Source organism: Parasteatoda tepidariorum, chromosome 11 (assembly GCF_982258835.1).
Source record: "Parasteatoda tepidariorum strain Cologne lab strain chromosome 11, Ptep-v5.0, whole genome shotgun sequence".
NCBI classification, from domain to species: domain Eukaryota; kingdom Metazoa; phylum Arthropoda; class Arachnida; order Araneae; family Theridiidae; genus Parasteatoda; species Parasteatoda tepidariorum.
In genome coordinates, this window is record NC_141765.1 from 32,659,501 (window position 1) to 32,681,682 (window position 22,182).

The 22,182-nt window shown below is 28.2% G+C and overlaps 2 long non-coding RNA genes across 2 annotated transcripts in view; one reads left to right on the top strand and one right to left on the bottom strand.

The window, feature by feature from the left end:
* The window catches only part of LOC122269371 (uncharacterized), a 38,524-nt gene extending 24,651 nt beyond the window's left edge, over positions 1-13,873 (top strand). The window contains exon 2 of the long non-coding RNA XR_006225149.3: positions 13,694-13,873. This is a non-coding gene — a long non-coding RNA (uncharacterized LOC122269371). The remainder of the gene's footprint in view (positions 1-13,693) is intronic.
* The window catches only part of LOC122269372 (uncharacterized), a 67,682-nt gene continuing 56,862 nt past the window's right edge, over positions 11,363-22,182 (bottom strand). Inside the window, exon 3 of the long non-coding RNA XR_006225150.3 lies at positions 11,363-11,539. This is a non-coding gene — a long non-coding RNA (uncharacterized LOC122269372). The remainder of the gene's footprint in view (positions 11,540-22,182) is intronic.

Sequence of the window (22,182 nt, forward strand, 5' to 3'; positions counted from 1 at the left end):
AAAAATATAATTTAAAAACTTCATTTAAATGTTAGAAATTGATTCTCTTATTTGCTTTTAAGTTAATTTTATTATAATTTAAAAACTAATGATTTCATAACTAGAGCAAATCGCATTAGTTATAAGAATTTTAGATTTGGATATAGTCAGCTTATGTAAATTATCTATGAGTTACTATTTCGTTATTAGTGGCCGATTAGTTATAAATATTTAAACGGTTGTAAAACAGTATGAAAATGAATATTCAGGTTTTGAAATTTTATTTTTTAAGAAGTTTCACTAAGTTAGATTAATGATGTGATTAAGTGAGTTTGAATTTGTAAATCGAAGAAAAGTAATATCTGAATAAAACAATATATTACGTTATTTTAAAATTTCTAATAATTTCCACCTTTTGGCTATAAACCTATTTTTAATTTTATTTAAATTGAATATGAATTCTCAAAGCAAATGTATAAGCATTTTAGATGAAAAAAAAATAATTAACATCTTCCCTCCCTTTTTCTAGTAAAAATGAAAATCTTATAGCAAACAGATCAATTCTCTTCGCTAAAAAAAAAAAAAAAAAAAAAAAAAAAAATTATCTATTATTTTTTTAAAATAATAATTTAAAAGAAAGTGTGAGTATATCATCAGATTCCTCAGAAATGTGTATGGGATGTATGAGTTCGGTGAAAAGATAAATATTAAAAAACGAGTATGTAACTATTCAATAAAATAATAAAATACGACACGAAATAATCGACATAGCCTTAGAAATATAAAAGATAAATAGAATAAAATCTCAAGTCTCAATGCTTAATGACTCAAACAAATTCAGTTAAATTATAAGTGTTTTCCCGAGAGGGGTAAAAGTGGATTAAAATGCTTTTATTTTTGCAAAGTGCATGTTTTTTTATTTTTGAAATTTTTTTGGAAGATATTTATTCATGAGTGACTAAAATATTCTCAGTAGTAATTTTATTTGACTATTAAATGGAATAAATACTTAATGAATGTCGTAACAAGCAAATTTAAACCGATAAAACTGATCAAATTATCATGGCATAAATACAAATAAAATTCTAAGAAAAGGATAAAAGAAATTAATTATCAATTTTTTTGTTATGTTTTATGAACTTGGCTCAAAAGTTTGATCTCATAAAGAATTGAAGAGAAAAAAACCCACACAAAAAAGAAGAATAAACTATGCAAAGTTTAAGACAATCTATGGGCTATTCGTAGCACGAGAAAAAATGATTTCGAGATAATTTGTCTTACGCACGCACGTTTTCATGGGATTTTCAAGTAAAATGAAAATAAACTGAAAAATAAATAAAACGCAAAAGAAGATTAAAAGTTGCCGCAATGTTGAAAGGAATCACTCAGAAAAATCCAGTTTTGTCTGCCTCTGCTAAAAAGATGATCTAGATAAAAGCATATATTTTTTTCTCGTCTTTTCTTTTCAGAAGGAATTGTTTTAAAGAAAAAGTGCAGTTTTGAGACGCCTAATTTTTGATAGCAAGAAAAATTCTTGTTTCACATCAATCCCATCAGCCATCAATTTCTGTCAAAATAGCTGCCATAAGAAACAAAGATCCATCCATCTTTGCCTACAGTGCCGCCAGCGGGTCTACACTTCCCGAATTCTCTCCGCATACAGTCAAAGGTCAAGTTAGTGCTCCGCCCACCCTCCTGCTCTCTAGCCAACCCGAACGGACGCCCCGCCCAATTAAGGTGCAAAAAATACACGCTCATTAGTTTGTCCCGTGTAAAAGCCCTGTACAGAAAGGGCGTTAGCCCTGCAAGGTCTCGGGTTCGGCCTCCTTTCTACGACTCGACTCGCGAATTCGAGCTTACCTTGTAACTCAGGTGTAGAGATTGGGATTGGTGGAATTGGGCAGATGTGCACTGTCTTTTGCTGCCATCTAGCGGTAGGGAATATTTTTTTATAAAGAGTTCCTATTATTCTAAACAATAGTTATTTCCGATCTTTTATTTTGTTTTTCTCAAGCTCTATTGCCGTTAACATGCTTGATTAGTCATAACAAGTAATCTAATATCGAAACGTATCTTCTGAAGTTGTTTTAGAATTAATCGGTACTTAATTAAAATAATTAGAAATAATTTTTAATATTTTTTTTTTAAATGAGTTTTTTTAAAATCCAATTTTGTAGTCTGAAGAGTTATTTTTTAAGCAACATGTTTTTAACTGATAAAATTACTGAAAAGCATTTAGGTGATTTTAATTTTTATAGAGTCCTAACATAAATCGACAACTATTCCGTATTATTTTTATTTATTTGTTTATTTATTCCATCTGGCACACTAAAACCTATATGGAAAAAAGGCTTGGATTTATAAAATGCAACAGATTTTAGGAATTAATAATGACAATGATAAAAATAAATAGTAAAAAAACTTTAATAAAAAATATTTTAATTAAAAAAATATTTTCAAATGTTTATTGAAAAGTTTGGTTTAATTGCATTTTGTAATTTCAAGTTTATAAATCCGTATTCTTTTCAAATAAAGAGCTTAATGAATGAGCATTTTAAATAAAGTTTTGAGTTAATTTGAATTAATTAGTTTTGAATTAATTAGTTTAATTTAAAATATAGAATCATCATGAAACTATATGTTTATCTATAGAATCTATCGAAATATGTTAATTAATAGAAATTCACTTCGTTTACAAACTTAATAAATTAAAATTATATACATCACTAAATATACTAAAATCACTTAAAATCTTCGAATGAGCTTTTCAACAGCCAATCCCCGTTTTATGTGGATTTGAAAATAAATATGCTTATGGTTGTCAAAAGAAATATAAATAATACTGTATAATAAACATTTATATACGACATCTAAGGATTCATTAATTCAGTAATAGAAAGATATAAATGTGTGGCTCAAAACTGAATTGAAAACCAACAAATATTTCTCTTTATGTATCTCAAAAAATTTTATATATTAATGTGCAGATAGTACAAAATACTTATTCTTTTCGATGGAATTGCATTGAAATATGGTCATCAATTAACTGCAAAATTCATTTTATTTTTTAATGGGTAATAATGACGAAATAAAATTTTTTATGAATTTTTTTATTCATCATGAATTCCTTATTTTTGTAAATTTTTTATTTCATAAATTTTTATCAGATTAAATTTTTTTTCCAGTTTTTACAAATTCTGATTTTGAACAACTTTAAAAATTTTTAAATAAATTTTTATTGGTTTTAAATCACTAGGCATTAAACTTTTGCTCTTACTAAAATAAGAATTTTTAATAAGAAATTATAGTAATAAGATAAATAAGCATTTTTAAGTAAATGAGTGTTTTTATTGAGTATGAAGTTTTTTTTTAAACTTCCGATACACCAAGTGACGCATCAATTGCCTTAATAACAGTTCATTATGCAGATGTAATTAGCTACTACCAATTTCTCAGACACTTATGACTTAATAATTTGGCGATTCATCAAAAAATTCATCTTAAATTTTTAGAGCAGAACTTTAAAATTTTGCTTTTACTGAAATAATAATTTTTAATAAGGAGTGATAGTAGTAAGCTAAATAAGAACTTTTAAATAAATGAGTGTTTTAATTGAGCAGTTCCGATACACTAAGTGACATGTTAATTACCTAAATAATAGGTCATTATGCTGATACGACTTGCTATTATCTCATTTCTCAGAAACCTCTTTTGACTTAATAATTAGGCGATTCATCAATATATTCAGCTAAAATTTTTAGAGCAGAACTTTAAAATTTCCCTTTTATTAAGATAAGAATTTTTAATAAGAAGTGAGAGTAGTAAGATAAATAAGAATTTTTAAGCGAATGAGTGTTTTCATCGAGTATGAAGTTTTTTTAACTTTTGATACACCACCAAGTGACACATTAATTGCCTAAATGAAAGTTCATTATGCTGATGCAACACTGTACTACCTAATTTATCAGACACTTTGTGATCTTCTTATGACTTTATAATTAGGTGATTCATCAATATTAGTTCTTCAGTTCAGCATATGATTCTTTCCATTCACCAGATAACTAACTGTAAGGTAGTTCATCAAAGTAGGTTCCTTAATGACATAAACAATACATCCGTAAAGTAAATAGTTTTAAACGTTCTATCAAATAAGGTTTTTTAACTTTCTTAGACCATTCAGATTCACTCGAAATTTTTACTTTAAAGCGTTTCACGAAGTTAAATTCTTAATTTTTCGGACAATTTCTATGATTTTTGAGTTAAACTAATTTTAAAGCTTTTCATCTTATTAGGTTTTTAACTTTAAAGCGTTTCATTAAATTAGTTTATTTAACTGACGATACCTATATCTTTCTTAAATTAATTAATTATGAAATGTTTAATCAAATGAGGTATATTGATTTTTTCCCAGGCAATTCCTATTATTCCTGAGGTAGCTAATTTTAAAGCATTTCATCAAGTTAGTTAAATTTTTATGAGGTAATTAGTTTTCAAGTGTTTAGTCAAGTAAGGTGTAAAGATTTTTTTCAGATGGTCAATTTATTTGTGAAGTAACTAGTTTTTAAGAGTTTCATCAAATTAGGTTTTTCACATTATTAAACTATTTCTATTGTTTATCAGGAAATTTCTAACTTCAAAGTGTTTCATCAAATGACACAATAAAAAAAAAATCCATATGAAAATACGGACATAGTCCCCGATAGATTTGCTACATTGTCCGTAAAAAAAAAAAAAAAAAAAAAAAAAAAAAAAACAAAAAAAAAAAAAAAAAAAACTAGACCTTAAATTACGAATCACTTGTAATTTTACATTGTAGTACACAGTAATTTTACATTGTAATTTTAAAATATAGGATCAGTCAGTAAAATTAGCACTATTGCCAATAAAATAACAATTGCTACGTAAAAGAACCCTAGTAAAAGGATGGACACTGTCCATAATAAAACATTAGAATAAAATTAAATTTGGGACCAACAATTCACCTCAATTTCGAGACCGAATGCATAATTGCGATAATGCTGTCAGCCTTAAGCGCACGCCACCTATCGGACGCTGGGAAGACTTCAAGTCGCCACTGAGTATCGAACCCGTATTCTTCAAGGTGACAGCTAGCTTAGAACAAAACTTTTATATTTTTATAGATGATATGACTAAGTAAGATTCTATATTCATAAGTCATTCTATAAGTCACTTTTCAAATGGGGTCATCTTGGTAGCGAGCAAGTGAGCTTGGTTTACAAAGTATAATATCGCATGGCAATCTTTAAGGGGTCGGAGAGCCCCCGAAAGCAGAGGAAGGAGCCCACTTGTGGTTTTAATATAGAAAATAAAGCTTTCTGTGATGACGTCACTGACAAGCTTTCATTTGAAGGCATTTAACTCTGAAAAAAAAAACCGTTTTGTTGTACATTTGAACAGCCTGCGTGTATAAACGGATTCTGCCCGTAAAAACACTCTAGTATGCTACAGTTATACACTAATAACGTGTATTTACGGAATTTATCGTTTGGCTAGAAAAGCGGACTTGGTCCTTAAAATTATACGTAAATTGTCGCTAAATTAAATTTTTTGACAGTGTGTTTTTTCTTTTTGTTCTCATTTTTTTTCTTTTTCTTTCTTTCCTTTTTTATTTTCTCTTTTTCTTTCTTTCCTTTTTTATTTTCTCTTTTTTCCTTTTTTTTCTTCTTTTTTTTCTTCTTCCAGACAATTTTTGCAGAGTATGAAATTTAACGTTTTACTAAATTAGGTTTTCCACCTTGTGAGGTGATGCCTATATATTCACTTTAAACTTTAAAGCGTTTCATCGAATTAGTTTCTTTACTTTTCAGAAAATTCCTAACATTCCCTAATTTACAAATTTCAGAATGTTTAATTAAATACTTCATGTTAGCTGATTAAAATGTTTCAACATTTTATTCCCCCTCTCCGTTACTAGCTTGTTATTGCTGCTCTTCCGTAATTTCAGGTTAAAAACCTTAGATCTTTTTTAAAACAGTCTAATAATAACAAAAATCACAGTTGAAACCTCAAACATTTCTTCGGTTACCTGAATATTTCACGCGCCTCGCTGAATGTTTTTAATTGTGTAATTTGCACATAAAATTTCATTTTATGTCACTTAGATCTTCTTACAAAAATTTTAAACTTTTTTATTGAATGATGTCTTAAAGAATGAAATACTTTGCAGCGAAACTTAAAAACTACATGTATTGTTACGACAAAAACGAGCAGCAGAACGTAGCTATTTTATTTATTTTATATGTAATTACGTGTCAAAGCTTGAAAGAAAATTCTCATTCACCACATTATTTTGTTATTTATTACCAGAACTAGGATGTTGAATGCATTTTTTTTATTTTTAGTTTTCTATTTTTTTTATAAAGCATTATTAATATTTTTTCTTTCTTAGTTATTTTTATGAATTTTGAATGATATTTTTCTTTTTAGGAGCATGTTGCTTGTGAAATAATATTTTTTTTTATTTCTTATAAATTATTGTAAAATTTGCATTGAGTCTTTTTATATTAAATATGCGCCAATTACAAGTGTTGACTTTGATAGGATTTCTTAAATATATATCAGTTTGCTTTTGGACAATAGGCGTTCCTTCGGTATCAATAAAACAAAAATTTTTTGACAACACAATGCAATTCTGATGTTCTTGTAGATAATAATTACAAATTAATAAATTTCTACTTACTTTTATCAGACATTTATTTACAAATTAATTTATTTATAAAGGACATTTTCTTTCCAATTATCACTTTGTTTTTTATTAAAGTTACAAATATAAATTACAATTTATATATAATTTATTTAAAGCTACTAATGGCGTCGAAAGCGGTTTTCAAGATTTTTATTAAAACTTTCATTTTCAACGGCATTTTTAGAAAGTTTCAGTTCATCATTATTCTACCTCCATTTATTACTAAAAATAAATAAATAAAAAATAAAGTAAAATTAAGAACAATACATAATGAACAATGACAGTATGAAAGTACTTAAAAACACTACAAATCATTATAAATTCATCTTTACAGATATTTTATTGTTCATGATTAATTAGCAAAATAAAAAAAAAATATTTTTTTTAAAAACTCAAATAATTATCAGATAATTACAGAAGCGGCGTGCTATTGAATTCATTGTTAACTTCCAAAATATATTAAGTGCTTTGTTCATTGAAAATTAACTTCTGCTTACGTTTGATACACTCATATCCTCATGCTTGACCTGTCAAGTGATCAAAGAAATCTATATCTACATTGATATAATGCCATTTACATATAAATGGAAAGCGAGAAATAAATAAATAAATAAAACCTTAAATGTAGTTTGCACGATCAAATGACACGCCATATTTGTAAATAATGGAAGTTACTTTTGAAAAGTGATGAGCATATGTACAATTGAAACACTAGTGCTTGATGACATTTTATGTCATACGCTTGGAAAGGCATACATAAAGTAAATATTTTTGTTCACTTTTGTTTATTTATCTTATATTTCATTGACGGTCATACTTCGTTAACAGTAGCTGTTGAAATGTTTTATTTTTTAGTGCTTTATAATTATGGACATCGCTAATCAGTTTCTTGTTGTGCAAATTAGCTGAAAATTTTGATTTTTAAAAAATATTCAACTAAAGTTTTTATTTTATTTCTTCATTTTTTTAAGCATTTTATTAACTATTTGATTTAAAACATTAGTTGAAAAAAAAACATAAGTTTTAATTTCGTGGCTGGAATTCATCTTTGAAAAGTTAGTTTGAAGTTTCACCTGCAAAAAATAAATTTTTGTGCATTCTCAGAAATATTGGCTCAACTCTGAGCCATAAAATTGGGGCCTTCATCCAGGTCATAATTTCGTACCAATTTAATATTCAGCTCATTAAAATGAACCATATCTTGTTCAAATGGAACATTAGTATTGTCTAATCGAATTAAAGAGGAGCGATAATATGGTTCAACTTAGCACCATTTTAAGGTAGAATTCATAGCTAGAAAATGAGTTTGAAGTTGCATCTGGAAAATTAATTTTTGTTCTCTCTTAGAAAAATTGGTTCAGCGTTGAACCTTAAAACTAGTACTTTGAGCTATAATGGTGTGAAAATTTGCTTCAAACTTGATAGCGCAAACCATGTATTCAAGTTGAACCAGAAAATCGTTTAATCAAATTTAAGAAGTTTGGTAATATAATTCAACTTATTACTATAGCAAGATTGCAACACATTTAATCATATTGGGCTGAAAATGTTTTAACGTACCTAACAGTGTATGGAATCATCTCTAAAAGAATCAATGAAAAATTTTGTTTATCACATAGTTGTATGTTTCATCTAATTGCACAATTTATATGTAGAATAATTTTTATTAAAAATGCACCGTATTATTCGTTTTGAGTAATTTAAAATTTTAATTCAGGTTAATTGACCAATGAAACTGATTTTTGAAAAAAATTGCAAACAAATTGTGATGAATAACTTTTAATTTAATTATTTGATTTTTGATTTAAATGGGATTTAAAATTGCTGATAGATAAATTTGGATTCATCTTATTGCATTCCAAAACTGAGACTGGTTCCTAAATTTGTAAGCCGATAAAATTAAAATATAGTAAGTAAAATTATTTTATCAAACTTTGTCTAACAATTTAAGCTTTATATTGGAATGCAGAATCTGTACCAATATACACTTCATATATCAGTTTAGTGTGCGTTATAATGATAGAGAGAGGAGAATATTAATTTTTAATGATCTGATTACTAGCTAGCAATCTGATTTTCATCAGTAGTTTAAAGTTTTTCTTATAAAAAATAATCTTTTTAATTTTACTTTTGTAATATCCTTTTTGTACCTGAATTAAACCTAATTTGGAAAAATGTGGGTATAGTATGAAGCATAACATTTTAATCTTCTGTTGAAAACATCAGTGTTGCAAAGAAATATAACTACCTTGAATTTTTAAAGATAGAGATGATAAGTAAAGCCTGTGCCCATGTTTGTAATTAGTGCTAGAAAACGTTGTACTTTTGCTCAATGTTTACTTTGTATTTTTTTATGCAAAACGTAATAATCAAAATGAGGAGTAATGCAATTTTCTAATGAACAAATATTACCTTATCGCTACTAATTTTTTTTGTTTTTTTTTTTTGATGTAAGAAAAATCGGTACAACAAGGTGTTGCTATTTAGCCCCGGAGGGCAGTAACATCGAAGAAAGATGAAGCTGCCTGCTGTAAAATATACTGTTTTATTAAAGATAGCCTCGCACGTATTCTGTGAGATTGAGATAAGGAGAAAAGATAAGCTATGACATGCACCCTCTTATCGAAAATTCACTCGCCTGAAAATTTTGCAATGCGAATAAAAGCGTTGTCCATTTGAAAAAACGAACTTGGGCAACCAATTCTCTCGTCAAATGGCATTAAATGAGCGTCGTATAATTGGAAGGTTTTGTGTGATCTGGAGAAATAGACATATTAAGTTTACCACCATTGACAAAGCCTTCTCACAATTAATGAACCTCCATCAGGAGTGGAGAAATTCATTCTTTCATCGTCTACTTTTCTTTATTGATTTGATGGTTCAAGCAACTTGCGACTTAAATGTTGAAAACTATCAACAAGCAAAGATGAGTTGAAAAGAAAAACATTTGCATGGGCTAAACAGCATTGCGCTTTATTGGCATGTCATAAAAAATCTGTTCTAATTTGCAGTTACTTTACTACTAATGTACAGCTACTCTAATGTCGCATGAAAGCTACCGATTAAAAAAATATACTAGAAAACCATTCATTGCCATTCGCAGAGAGAATTGATTGGCCATGTTGGATTTTTCAGCAGCATAATGCTCCCATTAACTTTGCGAATACCTCACTGGAAAGGGCTTTAGGATAATATGGTGCATGTCATGGAGTGACCCGCCTTTTTTCTGATCTCATTTTCCAAGAAAACGTTCGTAACTTCCGTTAGACTGTATATGCCAATGATAGGCTTGTTCAGTCAGGGCCGGAATCAAAGGCTTATATTACGGTTATTTTTATAGTTTTCTTATTTTATTTTATAACCGTCGTTGAACAGGCGACAAAATTCTTTTTGGGCTTACGACTACTGATGTTCACCTCTGTAGCCTTGTAATTTTGAACCCAATACAGAACACGAGGGAACTCCTGGATCAAGTATTGGGAGAAATTTGCCTCCGTTCAGAATTTTTCGATGGAACTGACCCACATTTGCCTTACATGGAGTGGAAAACCATGAAAACCTTCCATGATTAGCCTGACCTCAAGGTGACTCTAACCCATGATCCGTCGACCACTGAGGATATTTTTACTTCAGTACTGTGGTTGGTGCAAGCCCGATGCGGCATTCGTATGGACTAGCTATTGCTGGGATTCGAATCTGGTTCACCTCATTGGAAGGCGATAGCTCTATCTCCTGAGCCTTCACTGCTCTATATTACTGTCGTTGTCTTATTGTCTTCTAGTGATCTGTAAATGGTATTCAATATCATATATTGCTGACCCATGAATAAATATGACGTATATATTAACAGCATTGGCTTTATTATGGAGTGTATATATATATATATATATATATATATATATATATATATATATATATATATATATATATATATATATATATATATATATATATATATATATATATATATATATATATATATATATATATATATATATATATATATATATATATATATATATATATATATATATATATATATATATATTAGTACAGGTGGGTAGGAAATAAGTTACTCCTTTTAAATATACATTTGACAAGTTACTGTGCACAATCAAGGCTGCTTTATTTCAGTGGGACATACCTTAAAATTTCAACAAGTTAGAAAATCCACTAAAGTTTAAGAAGCAGGAAGGAAACTTTACGTAGAGACTTGCGACTAAAAATAACTTTGTTTTCATGATAATAAGATACTTCACAGATATCTCGCTTATTAAATTTAATGCAAAACAATTTTTTAAAATTTGATGTATAAAACGCAAAATAAACATTTTTTAGAGAAACACTCTAAGCATCACTGGTTTGAAATAAAATGGAAAAAAAACTTTTTCTTCAAAAGACTATCCATTTTATTGAGTTATTTGACAGGTTTAAGATAAAATAAAAATGAAACCCTTTTTTTCCCTTTTTAATTCAAAAGACTATCTATTTGGTTAAGTTATTTAAAGGGTTTAAAATGAAAAAAACTTTTTTTTTCTTCTTCAAAAGACTATCCATTTTATTGAGTTATTTGACAGGTTTAAAATAAAGTAAAAAAAAAAAAACTTTTTTTTATTTTTTATTTCAAAAGACAATCTATTTTTTAAGTTATTTGACAGGTTTAAAATTGAAAAAAACTTTTTCTTTTCTTTTTTCTTCAAAAGACGATCTACTTTGTTGAGTCTTAAACAATTGCAATTCTTCGGTTCTTGTTACCAGAGCAATTTCATGAAGAATTAAAAAATTCGCTCATCCAAAAATTTACGTCTTGAATATTTCTCAATTAAGGTGACAGCAAAATATTCCACTGATAACCTGTAAAAGATGTTTACAAATTATATCATTATATCAGTTCAACATAAAATTTAAAGGTTACATAATATTAACGTGACTAATGCGTTAGAAATGTCTTGCAAAGAGACATAATATTTAAATTTTATATGAGTTGAAAACCATGCATTTTGTTTCAAATTTATAACTCAAATAAAAATTTTGACGAATATTGTAACCAGAAATGTCCTGATATAAAATGCATAACTCTAATTAAATTTTTAAAAAAACATATAGTGACATAATATTTAAATATTATAGTGTGGAAATTCTTCAAGAAATTAAGCTAGAATGAAATTTATTTTCTTACCAGTTTTTGTCTTGATCTTTATAAAGATGTAATAACCTTATTATAGACCTCTTACAGATTTGGATACTGTGTCTCTAATGTCTTTCCATAAACCAATCAAATTGTTTTCTTTCAGTATTCTTGAGGTACTTTTAGATAATAACCTTTTGTAATTACCTTATTAGGGACCTCTTACGGATTAAGATACTGTGTCTCATTTTTGAGTTACTTTTAGAAAAATAATTGATACTGATGAAAAGTAATCATTGGAAGGATGATAAAAAAATAATAAAAAATATCAATTTAAAAAAAATACATTTAATCTGCTTTTGGTTGGAAAACAAGAAAATTATCTTTCAAATTTTTTTCGTGATTCTGCTTATTACTGGTCGATCTAAAATGTAAAGATACGCTTTAAAAGTGGTTGTAAAATTCTGTTGGACACTATGGTAATCAGTTTCTTTTATTTTAACTACAGTTAAATCAATAAAAATAGTATTTAGATATGACATCCTATTTGATTCTAATAAAACTAATTTTACTAAGTTACCAAAATTTACTAATCTAAAAACGATTCATCTACTCTAAATTTTTTTTAAAACGTTTTATTCGATAAATTAGTGTTACCCAGCAGTTTTTCTTCACTGTGAAAAATGTTGGTGTACAGTTGCCACCATTTTTTTGATGAGGTTAGCTAAATACATTTTAAAGTACAGAACTGCTACTATAATTCAAAAATTTCGATAAAATTGACAAAATAACAATAATTAGTGTAATTATATTACAGAAAATGCACTTGCTTTTTAAGCGAAATGATTTTGCAATGATCTGCATAAAAATCGATTCTAATGCGCATAAAAATGTGTGTTGTCAATAAAAACACAAACAAAAATTGAATTAATAAATAAAACTATAATAGTTAAAAAGTAAATGAAAAATGTGTCTACATACACAATGAAAGATTTTAGTTTAGCTCATCAAGCTCGCAACCAAACAAAGTGGCAACTATACACAAAAAAATTTTTTACAGTATTTCATGCAACTAAAGTTTAAATTTCTTCAAATACTTTTAAAAATAGTTATTTTTAATACCTTGAAATATAAATATTTACCGAAGGAGTAACATCAATTTTTGATAATAAAAATAAAGTTAAAAAAAAATCGAAATTAAGGAAATAAAATGTGATTTACCAATACATTTTGAGAAAAATTGGGTTAACTTTGATTCATAGTATTGGTACTTTGAAAAGTGTGTAAATGTGCTGAAAACTTAATACGGTATTAAATCGAAATGCTCATTAGTTCAAGTTGAACAAGCTGCGGAGTTGAGCCATAGTGAAATCAAATTTAAGAACAATTATTTTACACGATAATATTATTTAACTAGTTTATTAAACTACAAATTAATAAGAGAGTAGCTAACTTTTTTTCGTCAAAATAACGAATTATTTTGACGAATGATTATCAAGGGTGATCACGCTCACAAAAATGAATTTAATTCATCAAAATCTTTTTAATTCATAAAAATCTTACTTTTTTGCATAATAAATTGCAAACCCATTTCAGTTCGATTTGACAATTAAACTTGTTTTTGCTTATTCTATTCCCTTCTTTGTTTAGATCAACCTCGAAAATAATTCATCATATTTTGACAAAGTTTGTGTTGCTTCTAATTTTAAAATTAATTTGCGAACTCCCATGTACATATTTCTTCAATTTCAAGCTTTACAAAGATTCTAAGAATCTGCACAAACAACGTTAATAATTTGAAACATACATTTTTTTCCCATTCTTTATTTGTTTGCTTATTTATATTCATCTTTTAATAATTATGAATTAATTTTTTCCAGAGAAAAGTTGAGATTTCAATGGCAAATTCATAGAAGAAATGGAAAATCAGGATTTCAGAGAATCATTGCCTGTTTATGTTTTCCAGTCTCTATTTTAAGGAAATTAATCAGCTTTATTTGCTCACATACTTGAGGATATTTTGTAATGTTGCAGTTAATAAAAAAATTTCATGTATGTAATAATTTATTCTCAAAGAACTCACAATTTGGGTATTCTCTTGCAAATGAATTTTCATTCTACACTGTAAAAAATTCCGGTGAAAAGTACCTGCACTCAGGGTGCTGGGACTTTTTACCGTAAAATCAATTTTACCGGGAGATTTTACGAAACAAAAAATCTGAAAGCCTTAATTTTTACAGTAATAATTACAGTAAATTACTGAACCACTGTAATTAAATAAATATTACTGTAAAAATTACAATATAATATTTTATGATTAAAATGGATTTTGTACTTCATACAGTAATTTGATCAGGAATTTTTACTGTGTGCATTTTTTTTACATATTTTAATCAATGTATGAATTTTTACGTTATGTTTTAGAAAGAAATTGTTAAAACTTCAATTTTGATTGTTTTTTTCCCATTTATTATCAAACAAAACTTGCAAGCCAAACAATGGAAAATAAATAAATAAATGAATAAAAGAAAAGTGAAGCTTTTCCTTATTAGACACCCTCACCACATTTTGGGTAACCTTTCCAAAACGAATCTGTACTTTCTTTTAAGACAATGCCTAAAGCATTACCTCCATAATAATTTATGCAATCTAAAAAGATTCTTCTAGACAAAAAAAAAATTTTTTTCTGAATAAAAAAAAGGGTTTAAAAAGGTGAAACAATAAATTTATCAGGGTGCGTGAGGCATACTTTTTACAGCCCCCGTAAATCATAACAATAAACGAAAGATTTATACCCGTAGGCGTGCTGGTTTTAAAAATGCAAATCGATGCATGAAACTGATAAGGATGAAGTAAAACTAAGGCATAATAACTCCAAAAGTGCATGTTTCTTTAAAAAGAAAAAGAATCCCTGATAAGTAATTCAAGCTATAAATAGTTCAGCGGTGGAAATTATTATAAAAACAGTAAAATGCATGAGGCATATTAAATATATAAATAAGTTAGTAAAGCGTATTCATTTTATTAAACATGCCTATAAATAGAACTCAAATTATTGTTAGACTAGATGGTAACAAAGTCTCTTAATAATTTTAGATTTTAAAGTGAAACTAAATCATTAAATAAATTTATCATACTTATTAAAGTATTCAAATATATAGGCCAACTTTTTAACAAGAAAAAAAAAAGTTCGAACATTCTTAGAAAAATTGGTTTAAGTTTGAATCATATTAACATTATCGGTGTTTTGAACCAAAGTACCAATAAAAATAATAATTTAACCATATAATACCTTTAACTATTAATTTAACCATACAATTTCAACTATACGACTTTAACCATACAAAAGCCAATTTAGACCAGTTTCCCATTCAATTTGAGCAGCAGAATCAATTGTGTAATCAAATTTAATCTGCTTATAATATGATTAAACTTGACAACGTATTAAGTTTGTAGCAATTGTGAATGATACTATGGTTCAATATTAAAAGGGCATTGAAGCGCTTTTGCATTAAGAATTGACGTTCACAATCAAATTAATAAAGCACATTAAAACGGAAATCAATAAAGCTCTCACATATAATAACATCATCCAATCAATGATAGCAAAGTTATAAGGGATTTCTTGCCTCAAATCAATAATATAATTTGCTTCAGATCAATAACTTTTTCAGGTACACTTTTAAAATAATTCCCCCTAAAGAAATGTAGGGCCATATCATAGGACCATAGTCACCATATTATAGAAACTAAAATGAGTAATGGTAAATAGATCTTCTGTTCCAGGATAATAGTGTGCCAATGTTCTGTATCTTAATTAGGCGCATAGCATGATTGCCTTACATCTAACCTCACCATCAGAAGAAATCAAAACTCAATCGAATGTGGTTGCCCCTATTAAAGAATTTGTAATAAAATGATTGCAACGTTATCAATTGATATCAGGTTAGTAATGGGCCAATATTCGCTATTTTTATTCGGTGTATAACTGTTTTTAATGTGACCAATCGCTCCACTAGAGAAAGCTAGGAGTTGTGATATGCTTGCCTTGATTGGCGGTCAATTGCTTTAAAGATTCCAAAATTGTATTGAATGTGATTAAGCATTAGTAGGAAAAATTTGCATCATTAATCCGTTTGCTTTTCAAAAGCGACTTATGCAACTCACTTATTTTAGGAACAGTGACTTTAATTTAAATATCGGATAATTAAATTTGATACAATGTTTGGGATCTAAATGATTATCGTTGAAACCGTAACTCTGGAGCCCAAGTTGCAATTTTACAATAATATTCCGTTAATCCTAAATGGCGTGAAATCAACTAAAAATTTTGCCCAATTTTAAAATTGTTAGTTTTATTTGTAAAAGTAGAGAATGCCAGAAAAAGCATTAATTAATGGGAAATTCCAACGAAAAAAGCATTCTGAGATACATGTTTATATTATGCTGAAGGCAAATAAATTGATTTATATACATTTAAAGAAACTATCATTTTTTTTTCTTGATCTTGAAAGTAATTACTTTCGAACTTGAATCTATTTGTTTTATAAGAAAAAGTACTAAAATTACGTGAGATTCCATGAAAAAAAAAGAAATTACACTACCTGTATTTACTGAAATACTTCATGAAACTAAAATATTTAATACAAATAAATTAATTAATAGGTTTTTAAGCAAATTAACACTTTATTCTAGACATTACGAACAGTTAAATTAATGCAAAAGGCTACAATTTAAACCGAATGCTTGATACGTGCTGTCAATTACAAAATTGGAAAGAAAGAAAAACTTAAAAATAGCTTATGTCACATTTATATTGAGTTTATGATGCACTCTCACAAAAAGTGCACTCTCACTTCCTAAAAAGGACTGAAATAACTAATGGTTAAAAGAAAAAAAAAGTTTATTCACATAAACCACATCAGTCATTATTATTCAACTTGCTAAATTGATATCACAACACGGATGACGATTTTGGTGAATGCTTTGTGTAGCATTAATAATTACCAATCCATTGTCAACAATATACTTTTGAAAGAAAAACAAATTGATACATTAACGCTCAATTATTCTAAAATAATGATTATCTACAATGGATCTTAATTTTTGGTATTATGTCATTCCTGTAGGCAATGAACTAAGACTTCTGCACTTGAAATGCGTATAATGCTCAATTGCTGTTAAACTGATATGGTTGATAACTTGTTTCAGTCCTTCTTTTCATTCTGGGAAAATAATTGTTAATCACGAAATAAATCCATCATTTTGAGAGCACACCTGATACATCAACCATTTTTTTTCAATTATACTCAATTGTTGTTACGTGATAATTTTCATAGCTTATCATAACAAGAAATAAAAATAACGGTTTTTATAAAAAAATATTTTTATACACCACAAAATATTTTTGAGATTTAAAGCCTTCTACAGGAATAAAATTTAATTTTTAGAATATTTGCAATTTTTTTCACATATTTTTTTGAAATTTTATACTTTAACAGTGCATCCAAGATTTAAATTATTTTCTCTTCTTATGCACTCAATTGTACACTGGTGTTTAAAATTAAGAGAAATTCAAGATTCGGTCAGTTATCTCCAGAGCTTTTGGTCAGATTTAAAAAAAATTGATATGGACATTAGCTTATATTACGAATAAAATAACAATTTAACAGCTCTGATGTACACTTGTGACCGAGCATAGCACTGGTTGGAGCCAGAACGTACACAATAGTGGTCACAAAATCAAACTGAGAAAAAAAAAAGATTTATGATAGTAATAGCTGCCTCTTACAGACAGACATACACACTATAAAAAATGGAATCTCAAATATCACGAACCAGTTTCCTGGTATATGCTTCGAACAAAAATTTCGCATAAGAGACGAAATAACTATCGGAATCTATTTGATAATTTTATTAAGATACCTTAGAGGAACCATTTTTTAGGATAAATTTAATTTTCTGTTTTGTATTTTTTACTAAATGTGAAGTAATAACGCCTTTTATTTTGAAAACTAGAGTTTCCGGTAAGTCGTCTTATGTGAACGGAAAAATTACCAAATGAATGGTTTAAATACAGCTTGGTTCTTAAGAGAAGAATTATGGTTCTTTACCAGAAATGTTACTACCAATTTATAATTTTACTACTATTGTGGAAATTTTACCAGAATTTTTTTTCTCCACGTGGAAATTTAACCAATGAATCAAGCCAACATTAAAAATGCTGTTTAAGATTATCTTTAAAAACATTTTTAGGGAGTTCAACTTAAAAATACGAGCTTTGAGATTAATTTATTTAAACGCTTAAATGTATCATGAAATTTTATTAAGGATAAGTAAAGGGGAAATTTATCATCAATGCGCACGTGATTTTAAATGATCCAAGACTTCTCTATCAATGCATGATCTAATGATGTGATCTAAGACTTCACTAAGTTGCTATTAGCACAGGAAAATTGGCTACATGAAATACGTTCCCTACATCAAATTACATTGTAATATTTTTTTGCTTCAAAAACTGAGATTCAACTTTTTAAATATGATGAGATTATATTTCACAAAAATTTTCGCTTGCACGAAAATGGAAAAAAAAAATACATTTGTGAATTAAAGTATTTAAGTTAGCATCGCAAATCTAATTTATGGAGATTACTTATGACAGAATTTATTTTAAATATCTGATCTAAATGTTCATGTTACTAATAAATATTCGTTTTTCCCCGTCAACATTGAGGCATAATATCTTCATTTTGATTAAGTTCAGAGTTTATATTAATTGTAACAAAAATCACGTTTTTCTTGCTCTCATTGTTTTAAATATTATTCAAATGGATAAAGTCAACCTGGAGTTTAATACGTAAGCTATGGTAGATTTTTATCTAAGAAACATCATATTTTTAAACTGAAATATATCTAATTTATGTTACTTTCTTATAAATATTTCAGTAGTTAAAATTTTGTTAGAAAAATACTTGCTGATTTAATAGGCTTCAGAAAATTTATGAAGTACTCCTGAAACTTCACTTAGTTTTTAATAAAATTTCCCATTGTTTTATTCTCGTTCATTTATAAATAGATATAAAAATAGATATATATACTGGTTTGGTTTAATTTCACAAGAAACTCATATATACGAGCCTAGTCAATAAATAAGAATAAAAATAAAAATAATATATTTGGAAAAAAATTCGGTCACATTCTGCTTTAAATTTATTATGTAATTTTATCACATTGCATGAACTTTGAAATATTTTACAAACCAGATTTGCTAACTTATATAGAAAGATTATGATCATAACTAATAAGTACTTTTGCATCGTTTTATTTAAACCAATTAAAGCAAGGCCAAGAGCTTCTTCCTACAGCTAGAGCCTTGGAGATTTTAAAGCAAAACTACTGACTCTATTTGAAATATCCCTATCACATGTAAAAGAAAATGGCGTCCAATTCATCTATAAGATATTTGCACTAACTTTAAGTTAGCTGAATAGTTTCTTCCTATTACAAGTGTCTCAGAAACTTTTAGAGAAATATAAATATCATTTCTTTTTACAATACATCGATCACATTCATTCAGAAATGGTATTAATTGTACCTAAAAGAATTTAAACTGATTAAAGTAAAAAGAAGAGTTTTTCTCACTACAAGTACCTTGGAAACTTTTATAAGTAAAACTACTGCCTCATTTTTAAGTATCGCAATCACACACAAAGGAAAACTGCGTTCAATATATCAATAAAACATTTGCACCAACTTTAAGTTAGCTGAATAATTTCTTCCTATTACAAGTGTCTCAGAAACTTTTAGAGAAATAAAACTGTCATTTCTTTTTAAAAAACATCGATCGCATGCATTCAAAAATGATATTCAGCGTACCTAAATGGAATTTAAACTGATTAAAGTAAGAGGAAGAGTTTTCTTACTACAAGCACCTTTAAAACTTTGAGAAGTAAAATTACTGCCTCATTTTGAAATGGTTACATACTTAGAAAAATAGTTTTCGAAGTATAGGTAAGACATTTGTGCTAACTAAAGTTAGCAGAAGAGTTTCTGCCTACTAAACGTCTTTTATAAACTTCAGAAGGGAAAATACTGCCTCATTCTTAAACATAACTATCACACACATAAGAAAATAGCGTTCAATATGACATTTGAATGAAAGTAAGTCTAAGAGTTTCTAACTGTTGTAAGTGACTTGGAAACGTTAAAAAGTGAATATACTGCCTCATTTTAATATGATTACATTCATAAGAGTCCCGCAGTGGACTGATCGCCATGACACGGTTCCCAGCAGATCACCGAAGTCAAGCATCACTGGCTACGGTCAGTGTTAGCGTGGGTGACCACTTGGATCAGCCTGCGTAGGGACCGAGGGTGTGCGGTATGGGTCCTCGTTAAACTGTTCTACCGTAAAGGGCTCGACTTAGCGTGCAGGTCGTCGGGCTACCGAAGCAGGGGTGCCATCCCCTCTGAAGAGGATCAAAATTGTGATGGCATGTCTTCGGATCATCTTCAGGGATGTTTCCCAGACCGTCGCCAATAGCCCATTGTGCAGCTCTAGTGTCACATAAATGAATAACAACAACAACATTCATGAGAAAATGGTGTTTATTGTATGTTTGTGATATTTGAACTCCCTAAAGTAAGCGGAAGAGCTTCTTCTGCAAGTTGCAAGAGGAATTTTTATAATCCGAAAATGTTCATCCCATTTTGAAAGACAGTGATCAAGATCAAAGCTTTTAGAAAACTGTGTTTATTGCATCAATACAACATTCATATGAATACAAAGTGGAAGAATTTTATTCCACGGTATTAGCCTTGGAAACTAATTAACTTAAGATAGCTCATTTTGAGAGGGCTTAGGTAAAAAAAAGGGAAAAAGAGAAAAAATAGGGCCAATGCAGGCTATTGAGACTTATATCAAGCAAAAGAAATTCAAAGCTTGGTACCTTTTGAGAAACCATTGTTTTAAAATTATTTTTTTAGTTTTTTTTTTTTTTTTTTGAGAATTCGATAGCCTTAATTCATTAAAAAGGAAAATAGACAGATTAACATACAAAATTACTTATTAAATATTAAGAAAATATTAAGAGTCAGGCAGAGTGGTATTTTTGATTTTGCTGAAATTTTCGGGATATGTTGTTCCTTTGTGCAAAACTATTAGACATGTGTGCTCTTATTTTTAAGTTTTTGGGAGGTTAAAACTGTAAGTTTTTTGGTATTTTGAGAAAAACGCATCGAATTACATATTGTCAATGCTTTTTGGGCCATGAGTGAACCTCAGCATTGACACTTATTTTGTGTTCTTCTGTTTCCACATCAACTCTTATGACATACATATGATTGACACTTGTCACAAGAGTCTTAAGTTCACTCAAAGTTCTGTGTAAGAATACTTATATTTCAGATTTTGAGTGCTGAAATCTAATCAAGCCAACAGAGAAACATAAAGGTTTTTATTTCAGAAAATACTTACTAAATAGTACCTAAAAAACACAATATATCTGTGGCGCACTTTTAACATGCCATTAGAATTGACGTAAAATTTGTGAAAAGCTGAAGTTTTATTAAAATTCAAAGGTCATTAACTAATTTCGCCAAAAGTAAAACGGTGTGAAATTTCTTATAAAAGAAGCTTTAAATATAGCAAAAACAAAATCATTTCCAAAATCTTATTCAACTTTATATAATGCAGCCGTAACTTTGAGGCCCATTCCTGAGCAGTTGATTACTTAAATAATTGGAGGAAATTTGAAAAATGTTTTAAAAGCGGTGCTTTAATCCCAATATGGTTATAACCTTTCACCTTTTGTACACTATCTTGAATTAACCGAGGTGTAGGAGGCCAAACGGGGTGAAATTTATTACGCTTTTTTTGAGAATTTTATGAAAGATATTAGTAACCAAAGAAACAACTACAAGACTTATAGACAAATTGAATTTTGTCATTATTGTATTTGTCTAATTATTGTTTGGTATTTGGTTTCTCCGTTGCTGCATCCGTTTCTACATGTGTGTTCATGCGGAGTGGTTCACTTTGGCAAATGATGTATATCAAGGGTAACTATTGGAAATAATAATGATAAAATATGAAAAATAACTCTGGAGACACAGATAATTATATGAGAAGAAGAGGAAAGCACATATAATCAAAAGTGGTTGTAGGAAGAGCAAGCATCTGATTCAAAATTTGAATTTCCTTTTTGTAAAAATAAATAAATAATAAAAGTTTAAAACCTGGTGGGATAAATAATTACAATTTTACGCAGTACTTTATTTTCCAAACTACCTCTTCAATAATAAATGCAGCAGAAGCAGTGTTGCATGAAAAATATGCCGAAAAAAAAGAGAAGTGTAAAGTCCAGACGGT